The following is a 27,064-nucleotide window of genomic DNA, read 5'->3' as shown; positions in this document are numbered from 1 at the left end:
CATATCGTGTTATATGATTACATTTATATGAAATATTCAGATTAGGTAAATCCATAGAGATAGAAAGCAGATTAGTGGTTTTCAGGGGGCAGGAGGAAAGGCAGTGGAAAGTGACCCCTTAATGAGTACAGGATTTCTTTTTGGAACGATAGAAATGTTATGGAGCTAGACAGGGGTGCCAGTTGCACAACACCATAAATGTACTATGTGCCACTGAATTGTATGCTTTAAAATCATAGTTGTGGGGCGCCTGGGTGGCGCAGTCGGTTAAGCGTCCGACTTCAGCCAGGTCACGATCTTGCGGTCTGTGAGTTCGAGCCCCTCGTCGGGCTCTGGGCTGATGGCTCAGAGCCTGGAGCCTGTTTCTGATTCTGTGTCTCCCTCTCTCTCTGCCCTTCCCCCATTCATGCTCTGTCTCTCTCTGTCCCAAAAATAAATAAACGTCAAAAAAAAAAAATTTAAAAAAAAAAATAAAAAAATAAAAAAAATCATAGTTGTATGTTATATGAGCATTTTATAAGTTTTTTTTTCATTTTTTTTTTCATGTATTTCGAGAGAAAGTACGAGCAGGGGAGGGGCAGAGAGAGGGAGAGAGAGAGAATCCCAAGCAGGCTTCGTGCTGTCAGCTCGGATCCCGATGCAGAGCTCGATCTCACAAACCATGAGATCATGACCGCAGCCAAAATCAAAATCAAAAGACTAATGCTTCACTGACTAAGCCACTCAGGTGCCTCTGTTACATGAGCTTTTTAAAGACTCAGAACTCCTGCAGCAACTCACATTTGTTTAACTCCAAATTTCTCAAATGCCTTAGATCACAGAAACCTCAGGGCTTTGTACGTGTATGTGTGTGCTTGAGGTCAGGCTCACACAGAGTAAAAAGAAAATACAGCCTAATAAGGTCAGTGATAGAGGAAACAAGAGATCCAGAGTAGGGGCCCTTAAATATCAAGGATAGAGCAGGAGAAAAAGGAAAAGGAAGGATGCAGAAAGGAGTGGCGGATTGGGAACTAAAATTCTGGAACAAAGTAACATGAATAATGTCATTGAGGTGAAACCCGGGAGTTCTGAACCCACTGTCAGGTCAGGTTCTTCTGGAAGCAGTTGGAGATCTCAGATGGAGATCGGTAGGTGGAAAGTTTTGGAGGAATGCCCTAAGGATCCAAGGAGTGAGGAACAAAGAATTGGGTGGAGGAAGAAGCTGAACTGTGGTGCACGTTCAACAAAGACCTCAGTCGATCCCACACTGAGTTCTAGAGCTGCATGGACTGCAGGCTGTCCAGGTCCTGCACCTCCACACCAGCTAACCGTGGGACACCGGCTGCCCCACAGGTGTAAGCTTGATGAAGGGGGACAACGCCTACAGACATTTATCTGTAAGCCATCAGAAGGAAATACTCATGGCAGCCGGGTGATCAATTGTCTCAGTCCTGAAGTGGGAATCTGGATGCCATGCCATAGCACCCACCATATGAAGCCACCATTTTCTGAAAAGTGCTCAATATCCCAGAAGACCTCTTTCCATACCCATGCATCTAAGGAATATCACCTTCAAGAATCTACACTCAGTGATCCTGAATGAGTTCCTATTTCCCTCCATTTTTTGATGCAGCAGGTGTTTTCACTTTGTGGAGAAGAGTTAAAATCCAAGACCATTTTCCAGGAGAACATCCTCCGTAGTAGGAGGGTAAGGCCACTAATTTTTCATTAACATTGCTCCAAAACAAGTCGTTACAGATTAATTATTCTCATAGTGGAAGGATGCTTCGTTAATTTACATCAAATAATGCTGCCTGTCACTTTTGGTCTCTGTCCCTTCCATTGGGCTTCCCCTACCTTCTACACTGGAATCACTTCAGGAGAGGAGGGTTCCACTCCAGACGAACCAACCCAAAATCTCTGCAAAACAAGCATAGAAATTCATCTTTCATATTTTTTTTTATTCTTGCATATATAAATGTTAGAAAGTACTATTATGAATTCTCTGATCTACACTTCTTTGGGCCAGGCCCCCAGGGAGTCCTGGGCTTATGGTCTGTCACAGGGGCCCCACTAAGTCTTTTACTTGATTGCGCTTTGCCAAGCGGCCGGGAGCCAATGCTATGGTATATTTTATGAACGTCCTCTGTACAACTTGTGTCTATGTTTACCATCGAGATGAGGTTGATGACATTACATTGTGTGTTCTCTTTCTGTAAAGACTTATAGGAGAAAATTCTGATTTTGGAATCCAATAACCTTATTCACATCTTGAGCAACTAGATAGTTTTAACATTATTAATAGCGTGAATCACCCACCTATAAAGTTTCCTTCTAATCGGCCAGCAGAAACTTAAAATCAAGCTGTTGGCACACCTCTAGCAAGTATGCATGACTTCATAGCGTGATTTTTTTGTGTCCTGACTCATCCTTGCTTCTACTGGACTTCCCTGACTCGTTTTCCCTCATTTATTTGCTATTTCATATGTATCCTAATAAGTTGCTTTAAATCCTTTCTGGAACAAGATTGGGTATTAATAAATGTATTCCAGTTATTAATAAGTAGACAGACATTGACAAAGCCAAGGCATCAGTGAAATACGTTTCCCTTTTTTTTCTTAATGTTTGTTTATTTTTGAGAGAGAGGGAGACAGAAGATCCAAAGCAGGTTCAGTGCTGATAGTAGAGAGCCTGATGTGGGGCTCGAACTCACGAGCTGTGAGATCATGACCTGAGCCAAAGTCAGACGCTGAATGGACTGAGCCACCCAGGTGCCCCAGACGTCAGTGAAATGTCTTAATAGCAAAGAAGTGTTTGCCAGTGTATTCTAAGTATTTTTACACAGAACGTTGTGAGAAGTAATTCTAGTAATGTTGTAACCAGTTAATTGGATAGAATTTCAACTTTTGACACTAAGAACTGGTCTATCGTTCTGTGACTTGGCCATAGTAGAAAGTAATAGGTCCTGCGCATTTCCAAAGAATTACTGAGGAAATCATTTAGAAAATGTCCTATAATTTTAAATCTCTTTCATTTGCCCTTAATCTTGTTTGTTTATGCATGCTCAGGCATAAAACTAATATAAAGATTACAAAACTCCAAGCTTCGATTAAAATATTTCTGGTTCTCTGAGCACTTACAGAGAGCAAATTTTCTCTTTTCATTCAGCTGGAATGCATGTGTTTTACTTTGCTACAAGATGAGGAAATTCCTAGTAACTGTTGGTTTTCATGACTGAGTTCACCTTGGGAAAGTAAAAGTTAAACTGAAAATATTTAGAAGCTTGGGGTTAATGCACTATAGATGAATTTGCATTGTATAGTAGGCATTAACTGTAAGAGCGCATTATAATTAGTGCTAGACATTTCCTAGAATGATGTAAAGTATCCAAGTGAACCATACTTCAGTGAGCTCATACTTCAAATGACTTAGGAGTTAATGAGAGAATCATGAAACAGCCCCTCTCCCCACTTTTACTGAAGTGATCTCGGGAAAGATGGGAACAGCACAGGCCTCTGCTTCTGATATGGGAAGTTTATGGGAAGGAAAGAGGGAGCCCTGGAAAATCTTTGAAGCTTTTAGAATTAGTCTTTATAGCACTGGTGGGTGACATATTGCATAGTAGTTAAGCAGGCTCCTGAGTTAGGTTGCTTGGAATTAAACCCTGGCCCTAGTATGCATTATTAGGCAAGACTGGGAAATTCAACTTGTCTCTCTATGCCTCAGTATCTCTGTTATAAAGTAGGGATAATAATACTATTTTACAAAGTTCTTTTCATGATTGAACAAGTTAATCTATAGAGAGCTCTTAGAGCTAGACAATAGTATAAGTTTAATAAATGTTAGCCTCGATTTTAGATTTACCTGATTTATGAGGAGATTTCACAAGAAGTTCAACCCAGGAAGAGCTATTATCACAATTGCACTGGTTGCATCCATGAGGGAAGATGCCAGGAGTCAGTATGGTTTATGCTTTGTTAAGGAGTTGGGACTTCATCCTAGAGACAAACAAGAATCACTGAAGGGTTGTAATGGGAAGAATAAAATGATCAGATTTGCTTTTTAGAAAGGTTTTTGTAGATGGAGAATTGGTAAGGTGAGTTAGAGAAAAAAATACAAAGTAAGAGTGGCTTAAACAAGATAAATGTGTGTGTGTGTGTGTGTGTGTGTGTGTGTGTGTGTGTGTTGGTATTATGTGTATAGTATTTCTTTTTCTTTCTTCTTTTTTTCTGTTGGTATGTGAAAAGAATCCATTTGTTCCCAATCCCAGACTGGAAGCTGATAAGGCAAATTCTTAAATTCTTCCACGACAGGGGTGTCTGGATGGCTCAGTTGGTTAAGCGTCTGACTTCAGCTCATGTCATGATCTCAGAGTTTGTGGGTTCAAGCCCCGCGTTGGGCTCTGTGCTGACAGCTCAGAGCCTGGAGCCTGCTTCGGATTCTGTGTCTCCCTTTCTTTCTGCCCCTCCCCTGCTCGCGTTCTGTCTCTGTCTCAAAAATAAGTAAACATAGAAAAAAAATTCTTTCATGACCAAGACTCCTCCATGCTGCTGCTTCTCCATCCTCAAAAATGTGGATTCCACTTCAAGGTCCAGGATGGCTATTCAAGAAGCAGCAATAATACCTCCATTGCAGACACCAGGAAAGAGAGAAGGAAAAAATGGGCAGTGCATCCTTTGTTTAAGAATCCTTCCTGGCGGTCACACATAAGACTTCTGCTTGCCTCTCCTTATCTGAGCTTAGTAACATAGTTACCTCTAGCTGCAGATGAGTCTGGGAAAAAGTAGCCTTTATTCCAAGTAAACATTTTAATTATCAATATATGATTATTAAGTAGGAAAAAGGAAGATTTGGGGGGACAAATATTGGGAACCACTTAGAAATAGCTACAGGAGAGGTCAGAGAACTAGATCTTACAGGACCAGCTTCATGTCAAGGGAAGAGTCAAGGTCTCCCCCAGGTTTCTGATTTTGATAAGAGACTAGATGGTGGTTTCATTCACCAATCTAAGGAAAAACTCGTTTGTACGGAGGGTCATGAACTCATCTTTGAGTGTAGTAAGCTTGAGCTACTTGTGGAACAACCAAATGGAAAATGTATTTACACAGTTATATTTAAATTTCAGGAGCTCAGAAGATTCCAGCCAGTGATACAGGCTTGAGAGTTGTCTATACAGTAACTGGTTAAAGATAAAGGAGTGAATGAAATACTGTCAGTTCTACTTTTTTTTTTCCGACCATTTTTGGATGGCTTAGTTGAGTAAGAGAATGTGGTAAAGGCAATATCCCAGAGACACAGGCTGTGACGGTCCCCATGTGGCCCAAGGGCTGAAGGCAGGGATAACTCTATAGCCTCACACAAGTTGACAAGGGCCAGATGGAAATAGGAAGCCTAATGAAGACAGAACACATAGAAAAGGGATTCTATGGAGACTCTGTGGATGAAGGAGAGTTTATTTAAAATGGAATGAGGTTCCATAGGTTACGACAGAAAGCCGGAGGAGGAGGTCAGGTGAGTACAAAGGAAGCACCCTTGTGGAAGCAGACGAGAGGAGAGCTGACCTTATCATGCATGCCTGACGATGGAGACATAAGTGTCATGGTATGATTCCCTATCCTTGAGTCTAGACACTGCTAATTCACTAGGAAAAGGGTTTCCGCAAGTGATTTGCTAGACATACGGTTTTTTTGTATAGGTAAACCAGTGTCCTAAATCCAAGTAGTGGCAGACGCCTGATAACCCCACAGACTGTGGTCCTGGACCACAGTCTTAAGCCTATGCTCAGTGCCCCAAGGGGAGCCAGGATGCGGAGAAATTCTGACACTCCCAAAGATGTGGACCTGGAGACTATTTGCAGACGTGGATCCTGCGTATCCAGGTGCTGGAGGAGAAATTTTCTAATTTTCTCCATTGCATTGTCAGCAAGCTTCAATGGCTTAGAGGTATGCCCTCAGTAGGTAGCCATCCGTTACTTATGAGAATTCATTTAGATCAAAGGTTGGCAAACGAGAGCCCAACAGGCCAAATTAGGCTCCCTGTCTGTCTTTGTAAATGAAGCCTCATCGAAACAAAGCCACTACCACTACCGTGTGTTCAGGACCCTCTCTGGCTGCATCAGTGTTGTAATGACAGAGCTGAGTAGTTATGACAAAGACTGTATGGCTCCCACAGTCTAAAAGGCTCCCCACAGCGGACGTTTGCCAACCCCTGATTTGATGATCTGTATAAAGCACTTAATACAGTATCAAGCACATAGTAAGTGCTGATAATTATAGATGTTTTTAGTTTTACTTTTTTTTTCTTTTTTTTTTTTTTTAATTTTTTTTCAACGTTTATTTATTTTTGGGACAGAGAGAGACAGAGCATGAACGGGGGAGGGGCAGAGAGAGAGGGAGACACAGAATCGGAAACAGGCTCCAGGCTCTGAGCCATCAGCCCAGAGCCTGACGCGGGGCTCGAACTCACGGACCGCGAGATCGTGACCTGGCTGAAGTCAGATGCTTAACCGACTGCGCCACCCAGGCGCCCCAAGTTTTACTTTTTTTTTTTTCAACGCTTATTTATTTTTGGGACAGAGAGAGACAGAGCATGAACGGGGGAGGGGCAGAGAGAGAGGGAGACACAGAATCGGAAACAGGCTCCAGGCTCCGAGCCATCAGCCCAGAGCCCGACGCGGGGCTCGAACTCACGGACCGCAAGATCGTGACCTGGCTGAGGTCGGACGCTCAACCGACTGAGCCACCCAGGCGTCCCATGTTTTACTTTTAAAACCAAATCTTGATCGCTAATGTCTTCGTTACTGGCATTTCGATTTTAGATGCCCTGGAAAAGTGATCCATCCTTGCTAATTTATATGCTGTTGGTGGTAAAAATTTTCATATCTCTCCACTTTATCTAAAGGCATGTATACATAATTTCAGCCATATGGATCTTTATGAGTGTGGAGATCATGCCTAATTCAGCCATATGGAAATTATTTTCAACTTAAAAGCATTTAAAACCAACAGATGATTTCATCTCTTCTGTATGCAATTATTACGAGAGCTGAAATGTCCTACTTTTGGATGCCAGGACAAATGAATTCAAATGATTTTTTTTTAAATCACTAATACTGAGTATAAAAAGGGAAGTAAAAGTGAGATTCAATTAAAATGTAATATTAATGGCTGTCACATATGAAAATTTAGAATGTGCTAGAAGAGCAAAACAAAATAAAATGAGATTAATGGATCCTATGACCCATTTTCCATTTACTTTAAGCACATGATTAAAAGATTTCAGCCTTAAAACTGAAATGCTATGACATGGTGGTACACTAAGTGTTTACCCAAATGATGTTTGGAGTTTGGTGGGAAAAAAATTTCTTCTGGAATATATGGGAAATATGCCCATTTATTATATTTGATTGAATTTAGTGGGAATCGGTGGTAGGATATAATTTGAGAAAAGGTAAACTTAGGCTAAGTTGACACTTCATGAAGAAATATCATAGAGTGACTTATTAAATGAAAAGTACCAATAACACAGTCCCATTGTAAGGAGGCTTTGGTGTTGAGGTCAGAGAGTGATGGAAAAGCAAATGACTAGTTTGGGGAGATGTGGTTGTGTTGTGTTCAGTCCCTAGCATCTTAAAGGAGCAGAGAAGTTCATGTCTCATAAAGTCTCAGGGCTTGGCCATGGTCAAGTCAGAAGGAGTCATAGGATGGTTTCTTTCTCTTTTTTTTTTTAATTTTTTAATGTTTATTTATTATTGAGAGACAGAGCAAGACAGACTGTGAGCAGGGGAGGGGCAGAGAGAGAGGGAGACGCAGAATCTGAAGCAGGCTCCAGGCTGTGAGCTGTCAGCACAGAGCCCGACGCGGGGCCAGAACTCATGAACTGCAAGATCATGATCTGAGCCGAAGTCAGACGCTTAACCGACTGAGCCACCCAGTCACCCCTAGGATGTTTTCCATGCTTGCTCTTTGGTACTTGTTTGCCTCCTCCTGAAGTTGTTTCCTTTCCCCACATGCCAGTGCTGTGTGATGAAAATTGTCCGCACCTGCACTACATTGCCTGGTAGACCTGGCCATCACAGGTTCTAAGCCCAATAGGCTTCAGATTATTGTTAGAGCAACGAATGCTACAGATTTTTTCCATAAATAACACTGATTGATTATTGCTGTAGATGTCTCCTAACTATACAGAAGACCCACTAGATTCGACCCACTAGATTCTGTTCTTCTCACTACCTCCCAACCTTCAAAATCTATTTATCCCGTGTCCCATTTCTAAAATGCTTTTCTTCCACTCACTTATCTGATTAACTCAGTAAAAAGTAGCCAATAAAAGAGGAGAAAGTGTCAAGAAATAGTGCCTTCCCTCCAAAGACTTTTTTAGTCAGTTTGGTTCCAGGATAAATAGCATGCTTTTTTTTTATTAAGTGTTTTATTTTAATTCCAGTTAACATACAGTGTCGTATTCATTTCAGGCATATGATATAGTGATTCATCAGTTCTATCCCTTACTCAGTGCTCATCATGATACACGTGCTCTTTAATTCCCATCACCTATTTCACCCATCCCCCCACCCTCCCTCTGGTAACCACCAGTTCTCTAGAGCTAACACTCTGTTTCTTGGTTTCTCTCTCTCTCTCTCTCTCCTTTCCTCATTTGTTTTGTGTCTTAAATTCCACATATGAATGAAATCATACGGTATTTGTCTTTGTCTAACTAGTATCACAAGGTTTAAAAAAATGTAAAGCATGCACATTAAGATTGGACAATCCAGGGGCACCTGGGTGGCTCAGTTGGTTAAGCAGCTGACTTCGGCTCAGGTCATGATCTCGCGGTCCGTGAGTTCGAGCCCCGCGTCGGGCTCTGTGCTGACAGCTCAGAGCCTGGAGCCTGTTTCAGATTCTGTGTCTCCCTCTCTCTGACCCTCCCCTGTTCATGCTCTGTCTCTCTCTGTCTCAAAAATAAATAAACGTTAAAAAAATTTTTAAAAAAAAGATTGTACAATCCATTTAGAAATTGTGAGAAGTCCTTACAACATTCTATTTGTAAGAACAAATATATTTAGCCTGATTCCAATTTTGTTTACATATGTGCATAATCCTCAGGTGTCCAACTTATTGGACACCATGAAAGTGTTACAACTTTATAAAAGTAGATACAACAGACTCTCTGATAAAAGAAATTTTTAAAAAATCTGTAAAGTGGAAAGATTTATGTAACCCTGGATTTACTTACTTTTCTCAAGGAAAGGCTTGTGTCTGTCTATTGTGGCCGTGCGATAAAAAACCGTGTAACTCCATCCGAGACTATCAGTATATCCCACAAAGCTGCCACCAATACATAAACTTCCCAATGAGCTTTCTGACTAACAGATGAGGAAATCATTGTCTTTTTTTTCCTCAGAGTTTCAGTTTCCTCATCTCAAATGAAGATTAGACACCTCGTGACCTCCCTGTGACTTAGAACTGAGGGGACACACTGCCCGCTGTCACAAGGCTATTGTGAGAGGAAAAGATGATTGTATCTTTAACAGAGTCTTAAAGACTGGGACGTGCTGTCCACCACATGGCACTGATTTGTATCCAGTTACCACATTTATGTTTTAGAGAGATTGCCATCGTTCCTCAAGTCATTGGAAAGAAATGACCTAAATTCCTCAACTTCTGTCTTGGCCACATCTTGTTTCTCCTCCAGGTGGCTCTTACAGAGCCATCTCAGTCTGACAGTGGAAGGTGACTTCTCCAGCCACCAAGTGCAGCATCGAGAGAGAGAGAAAGCTGTGTGCCTTTGTAAGAGAAGGGCAATTTATTCTATCTGGCTTCTACCAGATCAGGATTAATCACCAATGATAGTTTTAGCTCAGATACCTTACTGCTACTTGTTTGCTGTCGTGTTATACTTCTAGTTGTTGATATTCTAAGTTTGTTTCAAATTTATGGACTTAAAATTTTTAAATAAAATTATTTAGATTAATGGAAAATTAGATTAACACTTGATATATATACACATAAAAGGGTTATTTTAAATATATTTAGTATTCTAGGGATACTAATAGTGATAATTAAAATGAAGGCAGGTTTTGGGGTGCCTGGGTGGCTCAGTCAGCTAAGCATCCGACTTCAGGTCAGGTCGTGATCTCATGGTTCTTGGGTTTGAGCCCCACATTGGGCTCTGTGCTCACAGCTCGGAGCCTGGAGCCTGCTTTGGATTCTGTGCCTCCCTCGTTCTCTGCCCCTCTCCTGCTTGTGCTCTCTCTCTCTCTCTTTCTCTCCCTCTCAAAAAAATAAACACTAAGAAAAATTTAAATAAAGGCAGGTTTTGATAAACAATAGTAATAGAGAAATAAATTTTGATAAAAGTTGCTGCCTTAATTAGATTTAGATGACATAATAAAAGATAGAGGTGCAATAAAATATTTCTAAATCGCCATCAAAAGAAAGATGAAAAGGAAAACTTACATGGGGGGGGAAGAAATAGAAAATAATTATGTCAAAAAAGTAAAGTACAGGGGCGCCTGGATGGCTCAATTGGTTTTAGCTGCCACCTGTTGATTTCAGCTCAGGTCATGATCCTGGGGTTGTGGGATCAAGTCCTGCATTGGGGTCATGGGGTCCCTGCGGTCATGGGATCAAGTCCGCATCAGCATGGAGCCTACTTAGGATTCTCTATCTCTTTCTTTCTTTCTCTCTCTCTCTCTCTCTCTCTCTTTCCCCCTCTCTCCTGCTCCTCCCCTTACAAAAAAGTAAGGTACACATAATACAGTAAATCATGTGCCAAGTTTTTCAAGTTCTACTTTTTCAGTTCAACTTATTTCTTCTCATCAGCATTTGACAGAGAGATCTACCCTTCAGCCCTCACCCCATTCTGAGGAAACTTAGGAAAACTCCATGTTAGAGCCAGCAGCACAGAGCCTGCTGCTGTCCTAATCTGAGTAGTCAAAAGACATTTCTCTTGTATGAGGTGGGCCCTCAGCAGCTGAGGTGAGATTTATAAACCAGATACTTTCTTATCCAATCCTAAGCCAAAAGAAGATTTGCTGCCAGTAAGGAGTGCAAAAGGTATTGTTATAGGCTGAGAGATGTAGGACCCCCCCAAATTTATATGATGAAGCCCTATCCCCCAGTGCATCGGAATGTGACTGTTTAGAGACAGGGTCTTTAAAAAGATGATTACAGTTCAGTGAGGTCATGAGGGTGGGTCCTATTCCAATATGACTGGTGTTCTTAGAAGAGGAGATTAGGACACAGACACACAGAAGAAAGATTATGTGATGACACAGGGAAAGATGGCCACCAAGAAGCCATGGAAAGGGGCCTCGGAGGAAACCAAACCTGCTGACGCCTTGACCTTAGACTTCCAGCCTCCAGAACTGTGAGAAAATACATTTCTGCTGCCTAAGCCCCCACCCCCAGTCTGCGGTACTTTCTTATGGCAGCCCTAGCAAACTAACAGAGGCACGTTTCCAAAATTCCTAAATCCAGTTGGTTCCTATCAAATCACACAGAGGAGAGCGGCTACAATGCGTTCTCATTACCATGAAAAGAAGAAATAGCATCAAGCCAGGATCCAACTTCTACAGGTCTCCTGGGACTGATCACAAGGCTTTCTCGTTCCACCTTTAAACACAAGACCTTCCCCAACCCAGACCTGAAGCTGCCTGCGCCCTTTTCCATTTCTAAAACGCCCAGCAAATGGAACTACTAAGTAATTAGTAACAGATGGTGAACAGGAGAAGCGGCACAAAAGAAAGAGCTACCTCCCAGTGGCTTGGCTATCAAGACCTTTTCCCCAGATGGGCCTGTAGCAGAGGAACCACTCCAAAGAAGCAAGTGAGGAGAACGTTAAAATGTGAGTTCCATGAAACAATCAGCCGCACTTCCCGGCACTGGTGTCTTTGTCAAGCAACAGGAACACCAGAATCGCCCTGATGGAACGGAACAATGACCTATTTATTCTGATATCCTGTCTCCCACTGAGATTGATGCCAGGTTCTTTTGAGGAAGGACTAAACACCACATAAGCACCCTATTGTGTACCACTTGATGGAGTATGGAGCGGGGGCCCTTTGGAGAGGATGGGAAGGGTGGTTTTCTTCCTGAGGCTTGTGGGATGTATAAACAATATCCAATCATTTGTCCCCGATTTGAATTTCTAGGGACCTTGCTCAGCGGGATTTCTGAGCTGCAAAAAGTCTGCTATGAATGGTGACAACGGACGATGTATATTTTTCCTAGTTTCAACCACCCTTTGGTTTTTCTGTGCCTTGCCTTCTCTGTCCTTTAAGCAAAGCACACTACCACCTTTCCTAAGCTTTTTATTTTGACCTTGGGTAAACGTTACGTATTCAATTTTCCACGCTTGCATGTGGAATACTAATTTCTAGTAGTCCATATTGATTAAACTTATTAAAAATTTATGATCTCTAAGTTTACCGGGAGAATCAAGACATTTGTTCTGTTTACCTCTGCTTTGATATTTACTTTTTTGCACAGCTGTTTAAAAAAAAAAACCCTGTTTTTCACTCTGGAATGCTTTGAAAGCCCTAAATGCAACTTGGCATTTCCCACCACTTGCAATCGTTTTGGTTAGACTATAATGTTGACTCAGTGACTTCTTTCATTACATAATATTTTATATCTATCCAACAATATTCATTTCTTAACTAAGTAGCTCTGTATTCTTATAGAAAGAAATTTAAAAACCTTACAACTTATCCTCATTATAGCTGGGTCCCTGGTTCTGTCCATCGTTGGTGGCATTAGTGATATGATGCTCTCAAGCTACACAACTTGAAATCGTTTACATGGTCAAGAGCTACAAGAAGATGGATAAAAAAATTTACGTGAAAATCCAAAGCAATTTTCTCTGAAAGGAATGCCCTCACTGATGTGACAATAGGGTTCACATAAGAAAATGCTCCACTAGAAGCCCTGGAAACCTGGTAATTCGAGCATATTCACAATGCTATTTAGAGCAGCTTGCAGGAGTGGAGAAAAACCAGCAGAGGATGAAGGGGTAAGAGGCATTCTTATGCCATTTCAGCTTTCACTTATTCTGACCAATCTTCTGTTGTTTGGTTCTATTCATTTGTAAAAACAGAAAAAATTTATTACTTCCATTTTATGAGAGTAATTTTATTAAACTCCATGCACACACTGATTTAAAATGTATACAATTCAAAGCTGTATATCTAACCTGAAGTTTAAAACAACACGAGCATCGGGGAAATATCTGGAAAAGAAAACCATATGTAAGATAAACAGGAAAGGGAAAAGACCAACAAATAAATCCTATTTGACTGGATCATTCATGCTAGAATCACCAGTCCTGGCCCCAGGATACTTTGCAGAAATGGTGAACTAGCATTTCTATTTAATGACATAGGGGAAGAAAAATCTTTTTTCTTCTATTGGGGAGGAAAAATTTTCCTCTACCTTTCAAAGATTCTTCTGGCTGGTCTAAGAATTAAGTTGACATGAGATACATTAACCGAAAATTGAATTTAATTTTCTATGTATGGGAACTCCATATACACAAGAAGTTCAAAGACAGAAAATAACACGAAGTATATATGCCACCCTAAGTGAAAGGAATGAGCTAGGGGCTTGGGGTTTCAAACGGAGGAGGGCTGTTCACAGGGCAATAAGAAAAGCAGATGTTTGGTAATTAGATGTTGGCTCTCCCACACAGATGGGTCACTCAGATACACTTGATCTCTGGTCATAATTCTAATTCTGGGAAAGACTCTTCCATTTAGATTCTTCTAGGTAGTTAAAGGAGACACAAGGTTTCTCTTGAGTCCACAGGGCCTCAATTGCCTTTAGCTCAAAATAGTCCACCTGCCAAAGTGGCACATTTTGGGGAGACTTGCCCTGAACGCTCTCACCTCTACCTTCCTAGATTCTGTGGATGGGGCCTGCAAATCAAACTGATAAAAGACAGACAAGCAAGAGAAAAAACAGTCATAATTACGTACATACACCCCAGACTTCACAAAGGAGAAAATGTGGCTCTAGGAGGCAGCTAGAAGACTTAGGCTTATATACCACCTTAGGCTAAACAAAGGGCTTCTGGGCAGGGGAGGCAAGTTCTGGGAAGATGAGGGGGAAGAAATGTATGATAAATAAGGGTTGTCTTGCTATGCAGATTAGAGTCTCTGAGAAGACAAAAGTTGTCTCTCTTCCTGATACAGACACATCTACACAAATGGAAATTTCCTTTAGAAATGTAAATTTCCTCATAAAGGGGAAATTTATACTTTATTTTTAGGCAGTTAGTGGGAGGTGAAGAGCTTTCCCTGTGTCTGTTGGCTCTTAATTGCCTTTAACTCAAAATACTCTTATGCCAAAGTGGCCTAATTTCAGGTGGCATATTCTGGTACCCTTCAGTGACACATTGCTATAAATAATGGATAATAAAGAATGATAATTAACGCACGTTAAATCCATCACTTCCCACCCTTCTCATCCATTGGAGAATGAACAGGCTTCATCCATCCCAGGAACACTGCTCAATAATTTATGAATATAATCTGCTATAAATCCTTTTATTTTATAGCAAGGTTTAGAAGAACATTTCTAGAGAGAGCCAGGTAGTAAATACAGAGCCAGGATTAGGGTAAGGCAAGTGAGGCATCTAAGGCATAAAATGTAAAGAAGCTGTCACTCTCGGGGTCATGCGGGCACTCCTGAGCATGAGTGTCTACTTAAGTTTTGCACTATAAATACCTTATTCAGCTCACCGTCGTCCTGATACTCAGTAAATCTGTTAGGGTTGGCAGGTTAGACGGTCCTTTGGAAGCACCCAAGTCTACAATTGTAACACCATACGCTATAGAGAATACTAAACAAATGGGTATCACTATGTTCCAGTGAAACTTTATCTACAAAAACAGGCATGGGTCAGATTTGGCCCAAGGGTTATAGTTTGCTGAGTCTAGTTTTATGGGAACGTTTAAAATGAATATAAATGTTACGTCATTTGATTTGCCTATTAAATTTCATCAGTACGCAGAGAATGTGTTACGTCAGCAAATGGCATCTATTAAAAAACAGGTTTCGAGGACACTGATTGGACTTATATAACATTGGACAGAAGGTTCCAGAATTGGGACCCAAAACATCACTGATTTCTGGGTTAAAGATGTGTATATTTTCACACTTTTTATTTTATTTTATTATTTTTTTTCATTTTTTAAGTTGGTAATTTTATTTTTTTAATTTTTTTCTCAATATATGAAGTTTATTGTTAAATTGGTTTCCATACAAATTTTCACACTTTTTAAAATTGCTTGCTTGCTTGCTTTTTCCCTTTCTTTCTTTCTTTTCTATTTTTTTTTTATTTTTTTAGGCTTTTACCCACCCACATCCTAGTTCACCTGTCAAAATGCTACTCATTTTTTAAAAGCTAAATTCAAAAATTGCTTCCTCTATGAAACTGTCTCTCTTTGCCTCATCTCCCCAAATTCAGATTATTTGTACTCCATCTGTGACAGTAGAGCCTTTGGTTTGGAATGCTACACTACAAGACTTCGAACTGCCTTGGGTTATAATTCATTATAGATGTGACTAATCCTCACTAAAGGTAGGGCCCATCTTGAACTCACCTATTTTCCTAAATATGAAAGCATATTGTATACTTGGTGGTCTTTAAATATATATTGAAATAAAGTGAATTGATATTTTGCGTTGATTTGTTCTTAAGGTTTTCTAAAGTGCCACTCTCAAAAATCTCTCTCATGCCACTGCACTCCCAAGAAGTGCCCTGAAGCCATGTGGGAAGCATGTGTGGCAGTGTCTTGGGTCTAGACCATGATCACAGCCTACACTTTATATCTTAACAAGCTGCGACACCACCCACCGGTTAATTATCATACTCTAATTTTCTGATGCTACGTAACTCCTAATGAGAATACTCTAAGAGTCCAAACATGCTATCTCTTATTAGAAAAAGATAATTGTAAGTGATTTTTCAAAGTTACTCAACCGAATGCTATGACATCTGGGATTTTCTTCACAATCTAGCGGGGCAGGGGAAGAGAGGGCATTGTAATAAGAATGGTCATTGTAGATAAATGTTATACTTAAGTGATAGATACGTGGGAGTTCTGTACGTTTCTCTCCAGTTTTGTGTAGGCTTACAATTTTCTAACTTAATAAAATGACACATCAGGTAAAAATGCAAAACCATTTTAAAATCTGCCTTTGTCTTTGGTAAATATATCTATTTTTTTCTTTAGAGACCAATCACAGAGAAATAGAAAGGAAGAATAGATAGATGATAGATAGATAAAGCATTTCTCATTGGATTTATTTTTCTAAAAAAATTTTTTTTTCAACGTTTATTTATTTTTGGGACAGAGAGAGACAGAGCATGAACGGGGGAGGGGCAGAGAGAGAGGGAGACACAGAATCGGAAACAGGCTCCAGGCTCCGAGCCATCAGTCCAGAGCCCGACGCGGGGCTCGAACTCACGGACCGCGAGATCGTGACCTGGCTGAAGTCGGACGCTTAACCGACTGCGCCACCCAGGCGCCCCTGGATTTATTTTTCTGATTTTCATTTGTCTTACCCTAATTCCTTCTAGATCTCTATCCATTGGTCAGTGTTTATGTTCACAGTTCTGGTAGTTTTCTTATTATTTTAGCCAAAAGTAGAGTAATGTGGCATAATGGAGGGAAGAAACCCTCTTATACGAATAGTAGCTAACAATTGAGTATATAATATAGACAAAACGCTTGTTTGAAGTGCTGTGTATGAGTACATTTAATCCTCCTTGTATACCAGCCAATGAGTTAAATCCTGTTTGTTACCCTGTTTTAGAGACTACACTATGTCACCTAACCAAGGACACACAATTTGCAAATGGAAAAACTGCAATCAGAATGCACATACCTGGCTTCAGATCTCCTGCTTGTAACCAGTGTATCATATAGTAGAAAATAGAATGTTTGGCAGAATTTAGAGAATTTACCAAACGAAGCCCAAGTTCCCATTCCTCGGTGCCTGACTCTATTTCCGGGCTTCTAATCACAATCTCCTCCTTAGATTATAGCTTTTGCACTTTTGCAGCTACGTCCATGGACTGCTTCTTGTTAAAGACTTTTAGGTTCCTCTCCGTACTAGTCCGCTTGGCTGTAGCAACAAAGACTGTGATCTGAGTGGCTTCCAAAAACAAAGGTTTAGTCCTTGCTCAGCTGTGGATAGACTGCCGCTAGGCTGTATGTGTGTTCCATGATTTTTCTTTCATCCAGTAACGTAGAAAGGAAGAGAGTTACTATGTGAGCCAAGGCTGTGTTCATAGCACAGAAGAGCAAGAACTCTGAAGAAAATCTGCGTTGCCTCCGAAAGTTTGTGTGAACGTGATATACATCACATCCTCTCACATTCCGCTGGCCAAAGCATGTCATATGGCCAAGCCTAAAGTCAATGAAACAACATGTTTACTCTTCTTCCAGGAAGCCCAACCAGATGTATGAGAATAAGCAGGAGTGATTATTCTTTCACAAAGAAAAGGAGTCTAAGTAGTGGAAAACGATTTAATCTGCCTCCTTCCTTCCAATATCCATTTATTTCTTACATTATTTACTCCACCAATACTCTTTGATTACTAGGTACTGATTTAACATGTCCCTAGATTCCATCATTATGCATTTCCTGGTTCAAGGTTTTTCTTTAGTTATACAAACAAGAGCATTCAGTGTTCTTAAGTCCAACTCTCTCATCTTAGAGAAAATGGACTTCTTGTCCAAAGGCATACCGATAGCTCATGAATAAACTGTTATAAGAACACAGAACTCCCAGGGCATTTTCCAAAGTTCTTCGGAGGATGATGACATAAAAGTCCACTGGCACTCATACTTTTGGTGGCCATGGTTGCATTTGGAACAAAGAAGAAGGTATCATTTAGCATTACGTGCAACATCAAAAAACATAAACTCTACTACCCAGTCTTAAACATAATGGGGTTTCTTTTTCTCACATGATACCAAACCCCAAAGTAGTTTTCCTGGGAGAACAGAGTAAAGAACCCAAGTTCCTTCTAATTTTCTACTTCACCTGCATAGGCAAACTTTCTACTTTATACGTATATATCTGGCCCCATGTGTGTGTTCCATGCAGGAAGAAGGATAAAAAAACAAAGGTGAAAACATAGGCAGTAGTCTTCCCCCTTTAAATATGACAAAATAGCTTACCCAGGACCACTATCTATGCAATTCTGCTTTTTTCCCATTGGTCAAAGTTGGGTCACAGGGTCATCCTTATTTGTAAAGAAGTTTGCATCAGGAACTTTATTTTTAAGTTTTTATCTGGAAATAATTATAGAGTCACAAGAAATTGCACAAATACTGAGAGGTCCCAGTTAGCCATAACACTGCCTCCTCAGTGGTCACATCTTCCTTAACTGTAGCACATTATCAAAATCACTGACAGAAGACATTTGACTAAAGTTTGACTCCGTTAAGATTTCACCAGCTTTTTTTTCATGAACTTGGTTTTCATTTTTTATCTGTCTGTGTATGTGGTTCTGTGACATTTTATCACAGATCCATATAACTATAGTCACAATCAAGACACAGAGCAGTTCCATAACACAAAAGAACTCGAGACATGGGCCTTTTTAACTACATCCATTGCAGCCTTGAACAAAATGAGGGATCCTGCTAGGAAGGAAGAAGGGAAATGGATTTGGGGTAGGCAACAAGCAGTACCTGCCACAAAGGGCAGCTATTTTAAGGAGAGGTGTTTTCCATGATCTTGGAGATATGAATAGATTCCATCCACCCCCATCCTTCCTCCCAACACGTACACTCCTTTTGTTCTTTAGAAATCTCTCAAACAAATGCCATACAATTTGATTTATCTCATGCTAGAGGTCTGTAATGATCCCATTGAGATGTGGAATTCATGGTTTCAAGAAACAGCAAATGTATGCCTGAGTTCAATACCACTAAAACCACCCAAGAGACCAATGAAAGAACAAAGGGTTTTTGTTGTTATTGTTCTAATGAGAATAATTCCTTGACATGGGACCAAAAGGCAATACGTATAGGAGAATGAAAAACTCAGAGGGTCTCAGATTGCATCCTGTTTGGACAGGGGAGCTGAGAGTAAGGGTGACCTCTTAAGTAGAGAGCCAACCATGATCTGCAGTTCAATTCCAGAATTTCTGGAATGAAATCCAGCAATTTGCTTACTATGGCACCTGTGGAACATTCCTTCTTGTTGTCTAGCATGAACTTTCTTAAAGTGCCAATAATGAGGATAGATGAATACGAAGAAACATGTACAGAATATGCACATTCATAGTGGAAAAAATATATCTCCCAGAAAGTACAAATATATATAATAAAAGAGAATCATTTATTAATTCAACTCTGAATTTGCTCTGTCAAAACAAGGGCAACCTTGATCTGACATGGTTGATTTGTGATTATAATAAAGGCAATCTCATGACATTCTAACATCTTGTATAAGAGTTGTCCTCCCCACAGGTATTAGCCATTGAGCAGTCTGCTGCCATCTCCGTTAGTATAATTAGCAAGAGGTTGCTCAGACCCTGGGCAAAATGAGCCCAACCATTATCCCAAGTAATAAGACAGCTACAGGGAAAGCATTTCACCCTCCTGAGCACATCCTTTCAAAATGATGCCTTTTCCACAAGTTTTGAGGTAGTTATTGGCTTGATGATGGTTACAGTGGATGATACAAGACACCAGAGTAGGTAAGGACCAGTCTGGTCCATACTGCATTGCCATCATAGTAGTCACACTATGAGGCAGCCAGCAAGGTAAGCAGAGGATGGGTGATGCCAGCATTGTGCACCAGCTCCCCCAAGACGAGTGAGGCAAGCTTCATTCCACTCTCTCCTTGGCTGCTTTGGGCCGCAGTTCTAGGACATACTCTCAATAGCTAAGACTGGGTGATACATTTTTTGTGTACTCATTTCCTTTCATGTTAGAGGCGAGTTTCAGAACCCAAAAGGTGTTAACAACCAGATATGTATACAGAGCTAGTAAAACCTCAAGTTGCAGGTGGTAAACAAGTAGCATCTGTAAGTGAAACAGATAAGTGTGTGACAGTAAGGGGTGGTGAGAACGGTGCCTAAGGGTAACATGAATATACCACCCAAACACATTCAAATTCACACACACACACACCCCCATAACAAACGAAGAAAACATGAACAAACACAACGTTATGCTTGCTGGACAGCGTGGAGGACAAATCCAGTATGGGATCTTCCACCATGAGACTTCTATCAAGTAGAAGACCAACCTAAGACTGGTTGTATGCTTTCACAACTCTGCACTTTTCCTTTATTACATAGCTAAAGTCCAAGTTTCTGTCTTTGTTATGGTGTCTTCCACTTGAAGGCATTTTTACAATGTGTTCAACTATAATATTTTATCTCAGTCTCTAACACAGGTGATCCACTTTTCACTTGACCTGCAAAGCTTGTAAACTGGCACGCTGATTAGTATTGCATTTTAGACACCAAGCATTGATCTCTGGTGGCATCAGATAGCTTCATGTAGGTAACAGATGTCTAAGCGCATAGTTGCCAAGTTCTGAGAGCTTGCATTCTCTTGTGGCCCAATCCACAGAGGAGAAAGTAGAGATGGCCAATCTTAAAATCGGGAACTCCTGTGTATGTTTTATGGGACAAAATCGGTTGTATTGATACTAAGTAAATATTAGGTGATGAATACTCAATGGTTTCTATGGTCAAGAGTCCCCAAATACAAATATTTTCCTAAAAGTGTTTGAAATATCATTTCATTGAACAGCACTTGTGAGACTAAAGAAGGAAGTGGTCACCTGCAATGATGTAGTGGCACATATCCCAGGTTGGACCAGGAGGGTGTATACTTGATGTGATAGATTAAAGTTGACAGCAAGGATGTGGAGTCTGAGCCCTTTCCCTTGAATCTACGTGGAACTCTATGTTTGCTTGCATAACAGAATGCAGAGAATTTATATTCTGGAACTTCTAGGGTTACGTCTTAAGATATCTCATGACGTCTGGCTACTCCTGAGTTCTATCCTTTTAAAATATTCCTCTGAGTTCTGTGAGCTGCTCCACCAATTTAATTGAACCCAAGGAGAGGGTTCAATTATAGCTACGGGTCAGTCAGAGCAAAAGGAACAACCTGGGCTCGTTGTTATTGTGGGGGAAAGAGCGCCAGCCTTAAAGGACTGAGTCCTTAACCTGTGGGATCTGCCATTATCTCCAGGTAGATAGTGTCAACGTGGAGTTGAATTGTGAGACACCCAGCTGGTGCCCGAGAACTGCTCCGTGGGAGAAGACCCCACTGCCCACTTTGGAATTGAGTGTGGAGCATTTTACGTGCTCTAGTTCAAGGCCTTATGTAGGATCAGAGCAAACATTTGCATTGTAATTACTGTTGCCAGGCACGGTAACACGCACACTTCTTGCAAAAAAATCTATGAACTAAGTGTTATTATTATCATCCCACAGAAAAATTACATAACTTGTCCACGGACACTCAGCTAGGAAGGCGGCAAAGCTAGGATTCAACGTCAGGCAACCTGACTTCAGAGTCTGTGCTCCTGGAGCACTAAAATCACAACACTCTCTTTAAAAAATTAGATTCCGTTTATTCAAACCAACCAAACTATCCTAGTGTGCTCCATCGATCCTTGTTAGGTGGTCTATTTAGGCAGGCTACTTGTTCTTTGCTTCACTTTGGGCAGTACGGACAAGCTGCACGAAGGACCACGCAGCCTGGTGTGATGCCACGGGAGAATGTTAAGGAATGCCACACCACAGAACCTGATCACATTACACAATGCTCTATTTATAAGGATCCCCAGGAAAAAAAAATCTTTCCTGACATTACGGTCAGGAATAGTTACAATTGTTCTGAACAATTGGTTCGCTTTGAATAACTACTATTTGGTTTAAAAACAAATATATGGCCCTACTACAGAGGACCTCAGGTTATGCATTTTTCGATCTTCCTCTACCCAGGGGTTATTTTGTGCTCTAACCTTTGCTCCCTAGATTCTGTGCTAATTCCTTACGGTAATGTGCCCGTAATTTGTGAATACTTGTATGTTTTTCTAAGCACATTTTATTTTATTTTTTAAAGGTTATTTAGTCATTTTGAGAGAGAGAGAGAGAGAGAGAGAGAGAGAGCAGGGGAGGAACAGAGAGAGAGGGAGAGAAAGAATCCCAAGCAGGCTCAGTGCTGTCAACACAGAGCCCGACACGGGGCTCGATCTCACGAACTGCAATATGATGACCGGAGCCAAAATCAAGAGTTGAACGCTTAATCGACTGAGCCACCCAGGCGCCCCTAAACACATTTTCGAGTAAGACAAGCTATCAATCAATTAATAAAATCATGTGTACGAAGATAGTTTTGAGGTCTTGTGCAGCAGAATTTAACTCTGAGTATCCTGATCTTGACTCTTAAGTATGGGTGTATATGCAAATTATACCATTGGTCACCCCACTGGAAATTCTAGAATATTACTAAAAGAAAGTTCCTGGGAAAATATTCCACTAAGAGAAGACGGGCCAGAGAAGAAGAAAGAGATTTGTTGAAGACGGCATCAGTGAGAATGCTCTCAGGTAAAAGAAACAAAAATACTAAACTATAAGGAGATATACAATTTAAGCACAGCAATTTTTATTTAACAAGAAGTCTAGGGGTGCCTGGGTGGTTCAGTCGGTTGAACGTCCGACTTCAGCTCAGGTCATAATCTCGCAGTCCATGAGTTCGAGCCCCACGTCCAGCCCTGTGCTGACACTCTCAGAGCCTGGAGCCTGCTTCAGATTCTGTGTCTCCCTCTCTCTCTCTCTGACCCTCCCCTGCTCACATTCTGTCTCTGTCTCTCTTTCAAAAATGAATTAACATTAAAAATTAAAATACACATATTAAAAAAAAAAAGAAGTCTGGAGGCAGCCCCTTTCAGGGTTCCTTCGTTAGCTCTCCCATGACAGTATGGATGACTGGGGTCTGCCACGCATTCTCTTGGACTCCACCCTGGATGGTAAGGCGGTTGTTGCCACTTCCTCCAGGGCTCCTTCACCTGACTGCTTCCAAAGGCAGGACACAGAGGCCAGGCAGGGTGGTAAGCAAGCTCTCCGTAGACACTCTTCTGCTTTCATCACGGAGGAAAAGTCCTTCTTAGAAGGACTCCAGAAGACTGCCCTTACATCACCCTGTTCAAAACTATGTGACAGGGCCGTTCTTGGCTGCAGGGGAAGCTGGGAAAGGCAACGTTGAGTTTTTATCCTTTATAGTAGAAAGCAGAAAAGCAAAAGTGGGGCTGGGAACAGTCTTGAAGCAGACAAATATTGCTGTCTGCCACGAAAATTCAATAATAAAAAAAACACTGGGGATATGATATAAAATATTTAATAATGTTGATGGCCTGCACAACAGCCAATCAGAAGAGAGGATGGCCTTGAACAGCTGGTTAGACCGTAGCAAGGGCTGCTGTTTACATATTAGTCTTGATTACATACAAATCCCCAAAAACACTGGTGAAATTCTCACAAGAATGTTCATGTCAACTTTGTAGTTCTTCCCAGGAAGGAAATACAAGAGCTTTTGTTTAATCGGGCTTTGAGGAGAGAGGTGTGCTGGTAGTCAGCAGTCCATAGGGAGACTTTCAGGGGTTCCTCTTCAGGTTGGAGGGCAGGTCAAGGCCACAGGTCCCTCAAATGACCACCTGCCTTTGTCAGAGTGGCTCTGTGTTTGTTCTGTTTCTGTACTGAGTTTAAAAAGCAGTTAGCTGCTTGCAAAATGTCTGATAAACAGGGGTAATTTGTGGCAGCTGTAGTGTAGGGTTTCCCAAAAAGTGATCTGGATCAGAATCCCCTAGGCATGCTTGTCTAAAATTCATTTTCCTAGATCTTATTCCAGACCCATAAATTAGATATTCTGATTCATTGATTTGGGGTAGGGCCCAAGTGTCTGGATCTGAAGCAAGATCTAAAACTGGAAACCCACCAGGATCCCCTAGACCCAAAACCGCCCTAAAAAGTCACCTATTTCAATAATTAAAGATGTGAGCAAAGATTAAGTTACAAGGATGATTATCCCTGCTTGTCTTTAATGGTGATTTTTTTTTCTTTCCTAAATTCTTGTTTGACATTCAGCCTTGAAATGCTCATACAGATTCTGAAATTACATTTCTGGTTTCTCTTGGCTTGTGTCTACGTAGGCAAAGTAAAAAGTGAGATATTCATTGGAAGTGTTATATATAAATCACTTCTTGGTCCCTGCCGGGAATGCTTTGTTCCTTTCATCAATTGGGCAATATTTTAGAATAATTGTTTCAAATGACTGATGTGAGCTTTTTTTTTTTTTCCAGGAGTTAAATAAAAACAGGCAAGGACAGACACATGCAAGAAGTACCTTGCATATGGTAGAAATTCAGGTACTCTGGTATTAGATCACGGCAGGGTGAGATTAAATTTCAAGCCCAGAGACTTTCATTTCAGTGCTATTCCTGTGATTGCAAAGCATCCTCAAGCATTCCTTCGCAGTAATAACTACCCTTTCAGTAAATGCAATTGTTCCTAAGAATTAAACAGAAAGGCGCTAAGAAAATTACGGTTTCTTTTTGTGTATCACAATAGGAAAGGATAAACTGTAGATTAATTAAATGCTCTTGCTTCTGTTTCTACGTGGCTTTGGTTTTTCAATTCAGAGTTAAAGCTTATGCTCTTGCACTGAAAAGCCTGTTTATAAGATCATTTTTAATCCTCTTCTGAAAAGGTTTAATTTGTCATGGAGTATGCTCTCTCCTCTACTTTAATTGTTCACAACAAACAATGCAAATGAAAATGTCTTTTATGGCATGGAAAACTGGGGATAAGAGAATTCTCACACATTAGCTTTCAATATGTTTTTATAAATTCTCCGGAAATGGTATTATATTTGAATAAGGGCCCTCTCCCATTACAATGGAAACATTGAACAAAAGAATGAGAGCACGGGTTTCTGTCCCAGAGGTAAGCCCACCAGGACCCAACATGATAATAAAGAGCAATAGTTTTGATTAATGACTATAGTGAGTAATAGTTCTGTTCAGGTTTTATTTCCCCTGCCTTTGCTCTCTCCTGGTCCCCCTGCTTCCCTTTCTTTCTCCTTCATTTCAGTGACTTCTCATCTCTCGTTCATCTTTTAGGGTCCTTTGTAGGATTTCTTTAAAATAACATTTTGTGTATTTTAGAAAAATACCAAAGCAATAAGAGAAGAAGAACTGAAACCGGCAATGAGCCGCAGTAAATTGCAAGGAAAAAAAAAAAAAGTGTCCCTAATAACTAAGTGGTCAAGCGATTTAAGCTGGAAATGTTAGCACGCGCACACACACGTGCACACGAAGAGTACAAAAAAAAAAGCGTACTGGAAAAATAGATCTTACTCAATTTATCCTTTCGAAAAGCACATGACCTCATCATTCACCACTAAAATAAAGAGGCTTCTTAGCATGAAAAGATTCTGTACCTTCATTTTGTCTAGTGTGGGAGTTTTCATTTGTTTCATTTCCATTTCAGTTTGTATTTGTATCTTAATAGAAAAAGTCAACCTGATCCCAAGCGGACCTCAAAGCCATGATGCAGAATGGAGACCATTGATAAAAGGTAATCCCCTTTTCTCCCAGCCTGGTGGATGAGATCTGGATGGATTAAATAGATTTGGACCAAACCAACAATGTAGTCATTGATTTATGAAAGTCCCAGCTGTGAGCTTGGCTTCAGACCAGAAACCATTTTTTGGATGCCCTACTCAGGAAGGACAGCCAAACCTCTTCTTTGCCAGCAAGGTAGAATCATTAAAGAATCCAAGGATCAGAACACTCACAAAGTTTGGAGACCATAAACTGGCCTTCAGATATATGTTGTTTGGGTTTTAAATATTTTTAATGCATTTCCAGTGTTTAAAAATGATTTAACATAGAAAAGCAAGATAACCAAACTTTTGGGGAGAAGCATAAATATCTGGCAACACTGTACCTGCATGTGGCGGTGACTGGCAAGAACGAGGGAGGCGCTACCCCCTTTGGACGGAATGTGGGAGCTCTGGTTTCCAGCCTCCACTTCTCTCTCTTGCTTGTGCCTGGCCCTCTTCGCTCACATCGTTGACTTCCCGGCCTCTGTGGCAGTCTGAGCGTGTGTCCCCTGATGCAGTCCAATACCTGCACTCTTTCAGATGAGCAGACGCAGTCGTAAGAACGGCGGAAGTCAGCTTACCCCTCAGTGGGGTAATGATGAACAGAACTCCGAGGGTCAGACTCCCCTGCGCTGAGAAGGCGATGTGGTATCGTTCCAGACACAAGAATCCCAGAGAGAGAATCCCAGAGGTCAGGATGTGTGGGCAGATTTCCTTACCTGGATATGCTTCTGCTGTCTCCCAGTAAACTGGGAGTCACATACCAGAGATTAGAGGCTTACTGTTACTGTTATGAACTACACACTTGTTCTTACCGGAAAGGCCAGGCCCAATTCCCAGGGCCTGATTAGACATGCGATAGCTCTCCCATCTAACAAAGATTGCACAAGAGCACAAGATCGTGCTAAGGGTAGGTCTGGGAGTGGCTGGTCCCCACTGCGGTCAAGAGACTCTAGGCACTGCCTGTAGACAATGCTAAAAAAATAACAAAATTGACTAAAAGTCAGCCTACATTTTATTAATACCATGCACTTACAAATCTGAACCATGTCGGTTACATAGAGTGTTCCTCCCTAAAAAAATACGTTGTTGTTTAACTGCTGAACAATCACTGTGGTTATCATTGAAGCTTGAAAATATATATGTAAGCAGAAAATTAACGTATTTCAGTGTAGCTACGTGACACTCCGAGACTTCTCAGTGAGACAGCCTGACCCACAACACCTAGACCTGGCTATATATGAGTTCCCTTTGAGAGTAAATGAGTAACAGTTTGAAATCCTTTGAGCTGTTACTTTCAGGCTAAGTGTCTGTACTACGCATTCCTGTATTTAAAGGGTGACTTGGAAATGAATAATGATGGCACAATGATTGCAAAGACGAGAAACAGAACTTGAGTGACGAATTCATTGCATCGTGTTTTAATGTCTGTTT

The 27,064-nt window shown here is 40.9% G+C and overlaps 1 long non-coding RNA gene across 1 annotated transcript; it reads right to left on the bottom strand.

Annotated features, from left to right (window-relative positions):
• Positions 1-638: 638 nt before the first annotated feature.
• On the bottom strand, positions 639-26,422 carry LOC125175559 (uncharacterized). The gene is made up of 3 exons (XR_007155874.1): positions 25,975-26,422; positions 3,844-3,977; positions 639-1,899 (listed from the first exon to the last, which is right to left on the bottom strand). It is a non-coding gene; the product is annotated as an uncharacterized LOC125175559 (long non-coding RNA).
• Positions 26,423-27,064: the final 642 nt, after the last annotated feature.

Source organism: Prionailurus viverrinus, chromosome C2 (genome assembly GCF_022837055.1).
Source record: "Prionailurus viverrinus isolate Anna chromosome C2, UM_Priviv_1.0, whole genome shotgun sequence".
NCBI lineage: Eukaryota > Metazoa > Chordata > Mammalia > Carnivora > Felidae > Prionailurus > Prionailurus viverrinus.
Note: the sequence above shows the minus strand (reverse complement) of the source record. Positions and strands in the feature narration are given on the sequence as shown.